This window comes from Aegilops tauschii, chromosome 3 (assembly GCF_002575655.3).
Source record: "Aegilops tauschii subsp. strangulata cultivar AL8/78 chromosome 3, Aet v6.0, whole genome shotgun sequence".
NCBI classification, from domain to species: Eukaryota; Viridiplantae; Streptophyta; class Magnoliopsida; order Poales; family Poaceae; genus Aegilops; species Aegilops tauschii.
Genome location: NC_053037.3, coordinates 459,211,234 through 459,223,282, shown reverse-complemented (window position 1 = coordinate 459,223,282; position 12,049 = coordinate 459,211,234). Strand labels below are relative to the sequence as shown.

At 49.4% G+C, this 12,049-nt stretch overlaps 1 long non-coding RNA gene across 1 annotated transcript; it reads left to right on the top strand.

Moving 5' to 3' along the window:
- The first annotated feature begins 2,474 nt into the window (after positions 1-2,474).
- LOC120976832 (uncharacterized) lies at positions 2,475-5,388 on the top strand. The gene is made up of 2 exons (XR_005773338.3): positions 2,475-4,904; positions 5,121-5,388. It is a non-coding gene; the product is annotated as an uncharacterized lncRNA (long non-coding RNA).
- The last annotated feature ends 6,661 nt before the right edge of the window (positions 5,389-12,049 follow it).

Genomic DNA, 12,049 nt, shown 5'->3' with positions numbered 1-12,049 from the left:
ATGGCAGGAACTGCGAAAAGCTGTAAGGGAGGTCCACAACCCGCCTCCACAACCGGAGGACCCTGACCGGGCCCTCCATCCCGGACTCGAAGAGGATCCGGGCATATTTGTGGAGCTGATCGACAGGACATTCTATCAATGGAGCTGCGATGATGCCATGGTGGCCATCATAGCCGACCATCCTGGACTACTCCCTGCATCGCATGTAAGTAAAACCGGAGTCCCAACTTCCGAGAAGAATCCCCTTTTCTACACTTCACCTACCGTACACATATGGTGTCTTACAGGGAAGGCCCTCGGGACGCCATGCCGAACCCGCGGTGACTCGCCAACAAGGGGCACCGAAGCCGGGTAGGCTAAAAAGGAAGGCGGTCAGGACTGAGACGCCGCCACAGAGGTATGATATAGAACCTCGCTCCGTGGTTGTCGTCTTTTAAAATATAATAACGTACATGTTTCCTAGTAGGAAAAACGCTCGCCGGACTATATCCGGAGAGGTTGCTGATCACGCCTCCATCAGTCGGGCTCTAGGGCCGGACATAGAGGCGGAAGCTAACATGGGGCGAACGCCGGATGTTCCTCCTACAGAGGATGCGGATAGGCTATCCGCTACAAATTCCAAAGTGGAGAGCGCTATGAATCACAGGCGTCGCCGGGCCGTAGTCCATGACGCTTGTTTCTCCCAAGAGGCATTTGATGCCTTCAACTCAGGAGACGCGTACATCCGTGCTGCTCAAAATGGTCTTGCCAGAGCCATGGACCAGTATGTAAAGGATATACGGGTAAGAAAATCTGATAATTATATATATCAGTAGCCCCTGACACTTGAAACAGTTGACACAACTGATTTAAGGATCATTATTTGTGTAGGTTCTTACAGAGAAGAATACCCAATTGTCTCAAGAACTAGAAGAGTGCAAAGCCCAGCTACGGGCCGCAGTTGCCGCGTTGAAGGAGTCCGAGAAGGCCCCCTCTGGTAACACTTGTCTCTATTGCAAAGAATGACAGGTACCAGATAGTATGCGGCATGCATGCAAATCTAACAATAGATTCTGCAGATGACTCCGGAGTGAATCCGGAGGTCGTGATAGGGAACGAGCCGCATGCCTAACGACAGCTAAAGGCTGGTGAGCACGTGCTTAAAAAGGTTAGGCAGGAGAAAAACAATCTCCAAGATGCCAATATCCAGCTGGGCGTGGAGCTGAAGGATGTTCGGGCCAAGCTTGGTGACTCCGTAAAGGAGAATAAGAGGCTTCAACGCAGCATTTTTAGTAAGTGCTTGAATGAACTTTTAAAGAGTTCGATGAAGAAACCGGCTGACAGACTTATATCTGTAGGTATGCTGACGGGTCGTACCGAGGAGGAAATGCTCGGGTCCGCGGGTGATCTTCTGCCAGAGCTCTCACAATTGCACGAACAAGTTCGGCAGGTGATGCAGGGCATTGCCCAAGCCTTGTGGCCATCCGTCTCCCTGCCAAGAGGCATGGGGGAGCTTGTAGAGAAGCTCAAGGGAGCGCGGCGGCGCTTCTGATTATGGAAGATATCAGCCTGCCGACAAGGTGCGAGGGAAGCCTGGGCCATGGTGAAGTCGTGGTATACCAAGGCTGACCCTAACCACATGGCCGAAGTCGGACCTATGGGGCCTGACGGGAAGGCACTACAAGAAACCTGTTAATCCATGACGAATTTCTGGTGACGGCTCTCTGATCCATCACGGAAACCGTCACTGATTAACAAGATGCAAATGGGCCTCCAAAGGGTAGCCCCTTTATGACGTACATCGAGGGACCGTCACGTAAACTGTCATGGATCGACCAGATAGGCCTAGCAGGGCCTAGTTTTTTTTTCTTTATGCACCATCCGGACCGTCACGGACAGCTCCTGTTGATGTGTCAATGTGTGCCCCCCTTGTTTGGCCCACATGTCAGTCAAATGTTGTCGAGAAAATAAAAAAGAGGAGGCCGCGCTGGGAGATGAAGTTGACCAGCCAGCCAAAAAAACTAAAGGCAAAGTCCAAGAGCACGCGGAGGTGCACAATTTTAAGTCGCCGACGCGCGGGTGGCAATATTTTTGAGCCAGCCCATTTAACTCCGTGGTCCACTCCCACCTAACCCTAATTCCCATTCTCTCCCATTCCCTCCGCCGCCACCACTCCTATCCTTCTCTGCCGCTCCACACCAGCACCGGAGACAGCACAGAACCACCCTTACCTCTCCCTATACGCCACTCCGTGCCCGCCTCCATCCATCATCTGTCCTCTTCCTTCTCCGTGTCCGTTGAACAAGCACGGCGAGCTCCGAAGCTCACCTCCTACGACGCGTAGGCGCGCGTGGGTGGGGCTCCTGAGATCCGTGGTAGTGTCGACCAGATGGCAACGACGGCGGCATCCGCGAAGATGCGAGATCCGTCATCACGGCGGCGTCCGCGGAGATGCGAGATCCGTCAGCACGGCGGCGTCCGCGGAGATGCGAGATCCATGGTGGTGGCGTGCCGAGGTGAGGTACATGATGTGGCAACACCGCCACAGATCCAAAGTATAGCCCTTGTGGCTGGGTCCAGTTGTCCGTCAGCCACGCCGCCGTCGGTCCCCTCGTCGTTGCGGATGACTTCTCCATCCGTGGTGAGTAGCCTCCACTCGCCGCTATTCACTTTCTCCGGCCGGAAAGACCAAGTATGTACATCCGCATCGTCCCTTACCCTCCCGCCCCCCTCTGTTCATCTCCATGGATGGATGTAGCCGTTCTTGGTAGAGGACGGCTGCAGGCTTCGTTGGCCAGGCTGAATCGGTACAGGCAAAAAATCTGGGCATCTCCCATGTTCGTCATTAAAACGAATAGCAGAAGGCACGAGCACCACTTCCTGGGCTGCTTGTTCATTACTGATGATTTGTGCTTTGTAGATGTAGGCTGTTCTGCTTCCTTCCTAATTACATTGTGCCGCACATTCATCTTTTGTACTGGAAACAAAAAGTATTAGGTAAATTTCTGTTCTTGTTGCAGTTCAGGCATTGCTTTGTAGTTGTACACTGCTAATTCAGAAGTTTGATGTATGTTGTTTGATTTTTTGAAGAGTAATTGCCCACAGCATTTATTTGCCAGCTTTTACAATTGAGAAACTCATACCATTTTATACCTAAATGAAGAAAACTGATATCTGCAGATTCTGTAGGTACATGCTATTTCTTATCTGCAGTTTTATTGCATGTATTTTGTTGAGAAAAAGTGCCATGCCTGCCACCTCCCACGTCCTCCGTCCGCCTCATCATCCCCGGCGAGCTTGCCAAGAACGCCATTCTTGAATATCTATGAAGTTTGGATAGTGCACTGAATATTCAGGTTTTTCAGTGCCAGGTTCATTTTACTGCATAGTGTCTAATCTTCTGCATGCACATAATGGTGATGGATCCCATATGAGTCAGGGCATCTAATGGTCTTTGTACAGCTAAAAACATTTTTTACTTAGTGATATCTGCACTGCCCTTGCCTACATAATTTGCACATCTCACATGGACCAGAAACATTTTTACTTGGTGATTATATCTACACTGCCTTTTCCTGCACATGCTCTTTATGTTATGCATACACTTTACTCAAACATCTATTTGCCCTTATGTTCTTCTATGGCACTCACTCAATTTACATTTGTGAATTATGATTGCTGGAAGTAAACTTGACTGAAAATACACGTAATTCATGCTTGTTCTTCTAACAAAAAATTCAGTCCATGCTTATGTCCCTGTGTCACTGAAGAAGATAATTTGGAATCCAGCTCTTGAACTTTTTTTGGTTGAGTTACTTCATGAGCACAGCACTTCTTACTGCTGACTATTTTTCTTTTCTCACTGTGCGAGCACTAGCAGTGTAGAATTTGTGAGATCTGCTAGTTAGTTAAGCAACTACTAGTTTAATAAGTAAATGCCCATGAGATGCTCCTGTTGGTACCTTTGATTTTTCTTCTTTATGGAGAGAAAGTAATTTATTAATCTCACTGAATCCATCTACCAAGAGTAGATTGTTTGTTAACTAGGCCTGCTATTACACTGCTTCTCTGTTATATATTATGTGCAAACTTCCTCTGTGTTATGTGGTGAAAATTGCCATCATATCGGTTTCCACACAATAAGTTGATGAATTTATGCCACGTGATCTTTTCTCAATTTAATATATATCACAATTTGATGATGAATTTCTTGTTCTCAGTACATGCCACCATGTTCAGGATGTTATGTACTAAATACCTCCATCTAAACAAGTTGTAAAAATATTTTTTTCCTGCCCTTTACTCTGTTTTATTTATTTATATTAGAAATTGGTGCAGAGTTAGATATGTGTAGAGCTTGAAGATTTGTCCTCTTAATTACAGATGGTGCCCAACATTTGGTAATCTTATAAACCTGACCAAAGCTAACTCTTAACTATACCAGGTATATGGTCTTCTCCGTAGCAGCAGTAGTTGAGACATCATTAGTAGTGGTTAGGTTTGCACTTATGGTACGAAATGATTCTACAAAGTTTAGTTGACAGGTTTGTATGGCCTCAACTACTACTTCTATAGTACTTAGTTATGTGATGTGTGTTTTGTTATTTTATCATTTGAATTTTATTTGACACATTTTCTTGTGTTTTGTTACTTTGTCATTTGACTTTCATTACTGCCTTGATGTCTAATTCAATGATTACCTGACTTCTTAATATGGTTGTATAAATAATCCTTCTGTTTTCCCTTATTCTTCTGGTTTGCAAGCTAACAGTTTAATTGATGTTGAGTTTCTTCGCTTATTACAGCAGAGGTGATGGATTTTGTACAACTGTATTTCTGGAAATGCGTGTACACAGAATTACAATCTGAAGGAGCGATGGAAGTGAAGATTGCGCGCTTTTATTTAAGATTACTAATAGTAAATGGTATATTGTTTTTGCTTCAGATTTAGGAGTGTTAGATCGGCTACATAGTGCATTTGTTCAGTCTCAAATTTCTAGTGTTATTGCTAGCATATTCTCTAATTCTTGGTATTATTCAACATCTGCTCTGTCTCAATTCTGTATCACATCTCATATTGAATTGTGGATCATCATTTTGCTTAAAATGGTGTTGCCTTTGAGTGTTTTGATTTTATGCAGGTTTGGCAGTTAATCTGTGTTCTTGGAGATTGAACTTTTTCAGCGAGAATTATTTGGGTTCGGAAGCTGCCCTGAAGCGGTGGTGAAGTGTTGGAGACTAAAAATCTGATAGTAGTGCATTTTCTTTGAAGCCACGTTACTCTTTTCTTTAACAAAAATGCTTAAAGCGCTTTCTAGATATGCTTGTGATGTTTTAAAGTCATGTTGGAACTCTGTATTGTCATGTGAACAATTGATATTTTTGAATGAACATAATTTGGTTGTCCAATTGTAAATTATGTTGCATTGAGAAAACAGGCAGGACAAAAAAGGGCTATTAAGTAGGACTAAAAAAATAGGTACGCTAATGGCAGGTGAAAGATAAACATTATTTGGTTGGACTGTCTATGAAATTGGGCCAAATCCCTAACTGGGCTGGTTACAACATGGGCCATGTTATCCTCCATGTCAGATCCAGGTAGACGCCATGTCGCAGCCACGTCATGTAAATCGGTGACGGTCTGTTCTGTCACAGCCTAGTTTGGGCTTGGTGGGCCTGGGGCAGATCCATGACGGCCAAGAACCGTCATGGAAAGTATGATATCAAATTATGACGCGATATACATGACGGATTTCGGATCCGTCATGGGTGGGCACGCATGACAGTTTTTGGGTGATCTGTGACGGACTAGGATTGTCATGTATTAACAAGTTTCTTGTAGTGAGGAGATCCCCGTCAGTTTGGTGTATGACCAAGTAGAATTAGCCGCAAAGTATTCCCAACAGGATTGTAGGCTAGACAGCCTGTTGGATGGTATAGAAGAAGAATTTATTCAGTCTAACTGACTGTGTACTTCAAGTGACATATATTGTCCCTAGTCGGATTGTAAATCATTTGTCATGGCGGACCTTTTCGCTTCGACCTCTAGACCCCATAGTCCGGAGTGTATTCGAATACCCGCTCAGTTATGTAAAAACCGGGGTATGCCTGGAAACCAGGCGTAGGGGTCATAAGTGCTTGAACAGACAAGTACCCAACTAGCTATGTTATATTACATGGATAGTAAGAAACATCTTCCAGGGAGAATAGTTCCGTTAAGGGTTCCTTTCCCTGGGTACGCATGCCCTAATGTGCATGTCCGAACTGCGAAAAGAGACGCAGGCTATAACCATCTGGGGGCATGTATTAAAATAAATAAAAGTCATCTTTTGTTCACCGACCGAGTATTCCCTTAAGAACGCTAGCTTTCGGCTTCACCCAGTCTAAGGTACACATATGGCTGACCCGGCAGTAACAATCGCAGAGTTGCTCCCCTTATGCCCTAGCCGAATTAACGGGAACGTAGGGCATAAACACAAGAGCCAGGCAACCCAGCTTGGCCAAAACTTAAGTCATATCGATGCATATAACGGCGAAAAAGGTACATGTGGAAGAATAACACATGTGTGGGGCATAGAGCCCGAAAAATAGTTATATTAAGCTTCTGTATAAGAAGCCCCCAGGTATAATGAGCGCGGTTAGCGCATCAAGATTGTGTAGTCAAGACACAATTTAGCCTTTAAAGGCCTTGAAGGAAAGGAAAAAAGAAAGAGATAAAAGACAGATAACGGATATTTAAAAAATTGACGGAGGTAACACTACAAAAAAAGACACATCCGTGACATTTTGGGCCGAACGATTTTTTTTGTCATACATATGACACTTCTATGACAATAATTGTGACAAAACCCGGTATCATCATAGATGTGGTGGGCTCCTACTTCTATGACAAAAAATCATGACAGAAAATGGGCTTTTTGTCCTGGGCGGGCCGGAGACGCAACTGCATGACATTCTTTGGGCCGTCCATGACAGAAAAAACCGTGGTAGAAGCGAGGGCGAGGAAAATTTCAGGGAGTTCCCGGTTACGGTGGGAGGTCGGGGGCCGAGCGATGCACGTTTCTCTCGTACACGTACGCGCGTGTGTGCGAGGCGTTGGCTCTAACTGAACCCGAGCGAGGCGTTGGGCTCTAACTGAACCCAAGCGATTGCATTGCAGGCTACGCGTTACTGAACCCGAGCAATCGATCCATGGCTGTTAACTGAACCCGATCGAGCGATTCCTTCGCTACTGCTGCTAACTGAAGCCGATCGATGATGCCTCTGGGATGAACAGTGAGCGTTGCGGGGGGGGGGGGGTGGATGAACAGTGAGCGGTGGCGTTGCCTCTGGATGAACAGGACCCCGTGGTGTGGTGGAGGGCTGGATGACAGTAGACGGTGGAGGGGTGCCCGTGGAGGGGTGGTTGAACAGGACCCCGTGGTGTGGAGGGCTGGATGAACAGTAGACGGTGGAGGGGTGCCCGTGGAGGGGTGGTTGAACAGTAGCCGGTGGAGTAGCGCGCGGTGGAGGCTGGATGAAAAAGAGCCCGTGGAGGCTAGAGGAGGTCGACGGTAGCCCGTGGAGGCTGGAGGAGGTCGACGGTGGAGATGAACAGTATCCCATGGAGTACCGTTTTGCGGTACGCCACACCCCTCCCGATGAACAGGAACCCCGTTTCGACCGTAGGAGGTCCGTTTCGTCCGTTTTGCGGTACGCCACACCCCTCCCGATCAACAGGACCCCCGTTTCGACCGTAGGAGGTCCGTTTCCTCCGTTTTGTGGTACGCCACACCCCTCCCGATCAACAGGACCCCATTCCGAACGTAGGAGGTCTGTTTCCTCCGTTGTGCGGTACGCCAGGCCTCGTTTCCATCGCCTGTTCCGTCCAAGCCCCCCCCGATGAACACGACCACGCATTCCGTTCCAACCCAGCCGGTTGGCACCCACGTGTTCGAGACCCCGCCCGTATGTACACATACGTGGCTGTATTTTCTTTCTTGCACCCTGGCTGCTGTACGTACGTGTACATGCTACATGCGCGCCTCTACTACAACACGTACGCGCCTCTACTACGACACGTGCGCGCCTCTACATCCACCAGTATATATGTACGTACACGTTCGTGACCAGAATGACAACGCTACGTATGCTTCGACCAGGTGGGTCCCGACTGTTAGGCACTTCCTTGCCTGCGAAGATGTAGCTGGTGGGTCCCAGCAGTCAGGGGGCGAATCGTTTTTTTTTTGCCCGAACGCACTTCCTTGCGTGCGAAGATGTAGCTGGTGGGTCCCAGCAGTCAAGGGAAAACGTTTTTTTCATGAAATATGCTGGCCCATCTGGTGGGTCCCCGCTGTCAGATGGAGGAATAATTATTTTGCACGTAATAAGGAGGCACTTCCTTGTTGTGGCCGTGGACCCAGCTGTCAGCCTCTCCACGTACAGTCCACGTCCGATGGAAGCCGTTCCTTGACCACGTTGACCACGCCACGCCGAGAGCACCAGGGCGGTGGACGACGGCGAGGCCTAGGAAGGGGACGACGCGGAGCCGGGGAAGACGCGGCAGTGGATGCCCACGCGTAGAGGAGTACGAGGGTTCACTGGTTCGCTGCGGTGTGAGGCTGCCGTCGCCGCAGAATAACAGGGGGTGTGGGTGAGTAGAGGGATGGCCTGGCCAGCGGTGGGAGTAGTAGGGGGCGGTGAGGCCTCCGCCGCATCGCAGCCGGCCACGGGAGGCAGGAGCACGAGGCACGACCGGCGCTGGTTTGGGCGGCTGGAGCAAGAAGACCAGAGGTTGAAGAAGCACTACGGCCGTTGGATGGACATCGTACGGTCACTGGAGCTAGAATCGTGCATATTGACTAAGTTGACAAAGCCCTCCGTCCCCGTCAACTTCGTAGGCCCACAAGTCAGCCTGCCACTATACTGGGTCCCAGCTAATAGGGGGAGTATTCATTTTTTTGTGCGTAATAAGGAGGCACTTCCTTGCGTGCGAAGATATAGCTGGTGGGTCCGAGCTGTCAGCGGCGGTAACATTTTTTTTCACGAAATACAGAGGCCCTTTCGGTGGGTCCCTGATGTTAGGTGGAGGAATCATTATTTTGCGCGTAATAAGGAGGCATTTCCTTGCGTGCGGCCATGGACCCAGCTGTCGGCCTCTCCACGTACAGTCCACTTCAGATGCATGTCGGTCGTTTACAACATTGACCAGGCCGCGCCGAGAGCACTAGGGCGGTGGACGACGGCGAGGCCTAGGAAGGGAACGACACGGAGGCAGGGAAGACTCGACAGTTGTTTCCCACGCAGAGGGGAGTACGACAGTAGGAGGGTTTACTGGTTCGTCTGCCGTCGCCAGAGAATAACAGCAGGTGTGGGTGAGTAGAGGGATGGCTCGGCCAGCGATGGGAGTACGGTGGGGCGGTGAGGCCTGCGCGGCAGCTGAGCCGGCCGCGGGGAGGAGGGAGCAGGCAGTCCCGCCGGCGCTTGTTTGAGCGGCTGGAGCAGGAAGAGCAGAGATTGAAGAAGCACGACGGCCGTTGGATGGCCATCCAACAGTCACTGCTTGTGCGTCAACCTTTTTTTAGGAAAGCCTCAAATCTGTGGAAAACAGCATACATCACATCTGCCATTATTTCTAATAATTTACAGCTCATTTGGAGCCCATATTCTTTTTGTTAGCATTACAGCCCATATTGTGGCCACGGTTAAAAAATTATACGAAATTTTGCATATTTCGGTGCGGTCCGAACTGTTTTTAATCCCGAAATTTCGACTCACATTCAAACTGATTTTAAAAATAAATGTATATCAATATAAAATCCAACAAATTCTCCACGCATAAACATTAATGTAATTTAAAATCTCGAAATGAAAAAAAAGATATTTGAAACTAATTGCCGGTTTGATGTGTTTAAAAAATGTACATCCCATTTCTAATTACTGATGGGCCATTTTCTCGGCCAGCCGAATGAAAGCTCTCCTCGTCTTGAAAGATTTGCAGCCCAACAGGCCTGACAAAGCGACTTACTTGGCAAATCACAAAAAACTTGGCTATGGCCGTGGACCCAGCTATCAGCCTCTCCACGTACAGTACTCTTCCGATGGAAGTCGTTCCTTGACCACGTTGACCACGCCGCACGGAGAGCACCACGGTGGTGGACGACGGCGAGGCCTCGAAAGGGGACGACGCGGAGCCGGGGAAGACGCGGCAGTGGAAGCCCGCACGGAGAGGAGTACGAGGGTTCACTGGTTCGGCTGCCGTCGCCGCAGGGCCTGGCCAGCGGTGGGGATAGTAGGGGGCGGTGAGGCCTCCGCGGCAGCACAGCCGGCCACGGGTGGCAGGAGCATGCGGCACGACCGGCGCTGCTTTGGGCGGCTGGAGCAAGAAGACCAGAGGTTGAAGAAGCACTACGGCCGTTGGATGGACATCGTACGGTCACTGGAGCTAGAATCGTTCATATTGACTAAGTTGACAAAGCCCTTCATCCCCGTCAACTTAGTAGGCCCACAAGTCAGCCTCCCACCAAGGTGGGTCCCAGCTAGCCGGGGGAGTATTCATTTTTTTGTGCGTAATAAGGAGGCACTTCCGGTGGGTTCGAGCTGACAGCGGGGGGAACATTTTTTTCGCGAAATATGGTGGCCCGTCAGGTGGGTCCCAGTAGTCAGGGGGCAAACGTTTTTTTTTGCAAAATACGGTGGCCCGTCCAGTGGGTCCCTGCTGTCAGTTGGAGGAATCATTATTTTCTGCGTAATAAGGAGGCACTTACTTGCTGCGGCCGTGGACCCAGCTGAGACTCTCCACGTATAGTATACTTCCGATGGAAGTCGTTCCTTGACCACGTTGACCTTACCGCGTTCCGTTGCATGCATGCGTCCATGGGCGTGGTGCGTCCCCACTGTCAGCCTCTCACGTACAGTCATCTTCCGATGACTCTCGGTTGTTGACCACGTTGATCACACCGTGCCGAGCGCACCCAGACTCGAATGACCCAGAGATGGGGAAGATGGGGTAGTGGAGTCGCAGATGGAGAGGAGTGGGAAACTTCACTGGTTCGGGTGCGCGGCAGCACAGCCGCGGTGCCGCCCACGGGTGACAGGAGCAAGAACAGAGGTTGAAGAAGGAGCACGGCTGTTGGATTAACATCCAACGGTCCAGCTGCTAGAATCATTTGTTGATTAAGTTGACAAAGCCGTGCGTACACGTCCGCTTAGTAGGCCCACAAGTCAGTCACCAAATCTGACGGGTCCCAGCTGTCAACGGGATGAATAATTTTTTTCGCAAAACAAGGAGGCACTTCCTTCCGTGCGAAGATACAGCCGGTGGGTCCCAGCTGTCAGGTGGAGGAAACATTTTTTTTCAGCTTAATAAGGAAGAACTTTCCTTGCGTGCGACCATGGACCTCGTGGGTCCCAGCCGTCAGGCTCTCCAGGTACAGTCCTCTTCCGATGACTCTCGTTTGTTGACCACGCCGCACCGAACGCAGCGAGGCGGTGGACGACAGCGAGGCCCCGGACGGGAACGACTCGGAGATGGGAAAACGCGGCAGTGGAGTCGCAGATTGAGAGGAGGAGAAGGGTTATAACTGGTTCTGTTGCGGCGTGGGGCTGTAGTCTGTGGATAATAACAGGAGGTGTTGAGGGGTGGAGGGATAGCCTAGCCGGCGGTGGGGTAGCGCTTCGCAGCGATGCGTGCTAAGCAGAGCCGCTAGCCGCCGGAGGCCGGACCAGGCGGTCCCGGCGACGCTGGAGGAAGAAGACGAGAGATTGAAGGTGCATGCCGGCCGTTGGATATAAATCCAATGGCTGTGGATGACACAATCATTTGTTGACCAAGTTGACAACGCCCTGCGTAGGCTTCGACCTAGTGGCCCACATGTCAGCCTGCAAAAATGTGGCATATATTTAACCCATGTTTTCTAGAATGTACAGTCCATTTGCTGGGCTGGGTGAACAAATAATTTCGCGTCAATCAGGCCCATTTATATTTTCTAAGAAATCCCAGCCCATTTGCACTTCCTTGAAATACACGTATTAGGTGGGCTCGTTATATATATAATGTTATGTTAGAAAGAGAAATTAATATCAAAGAATA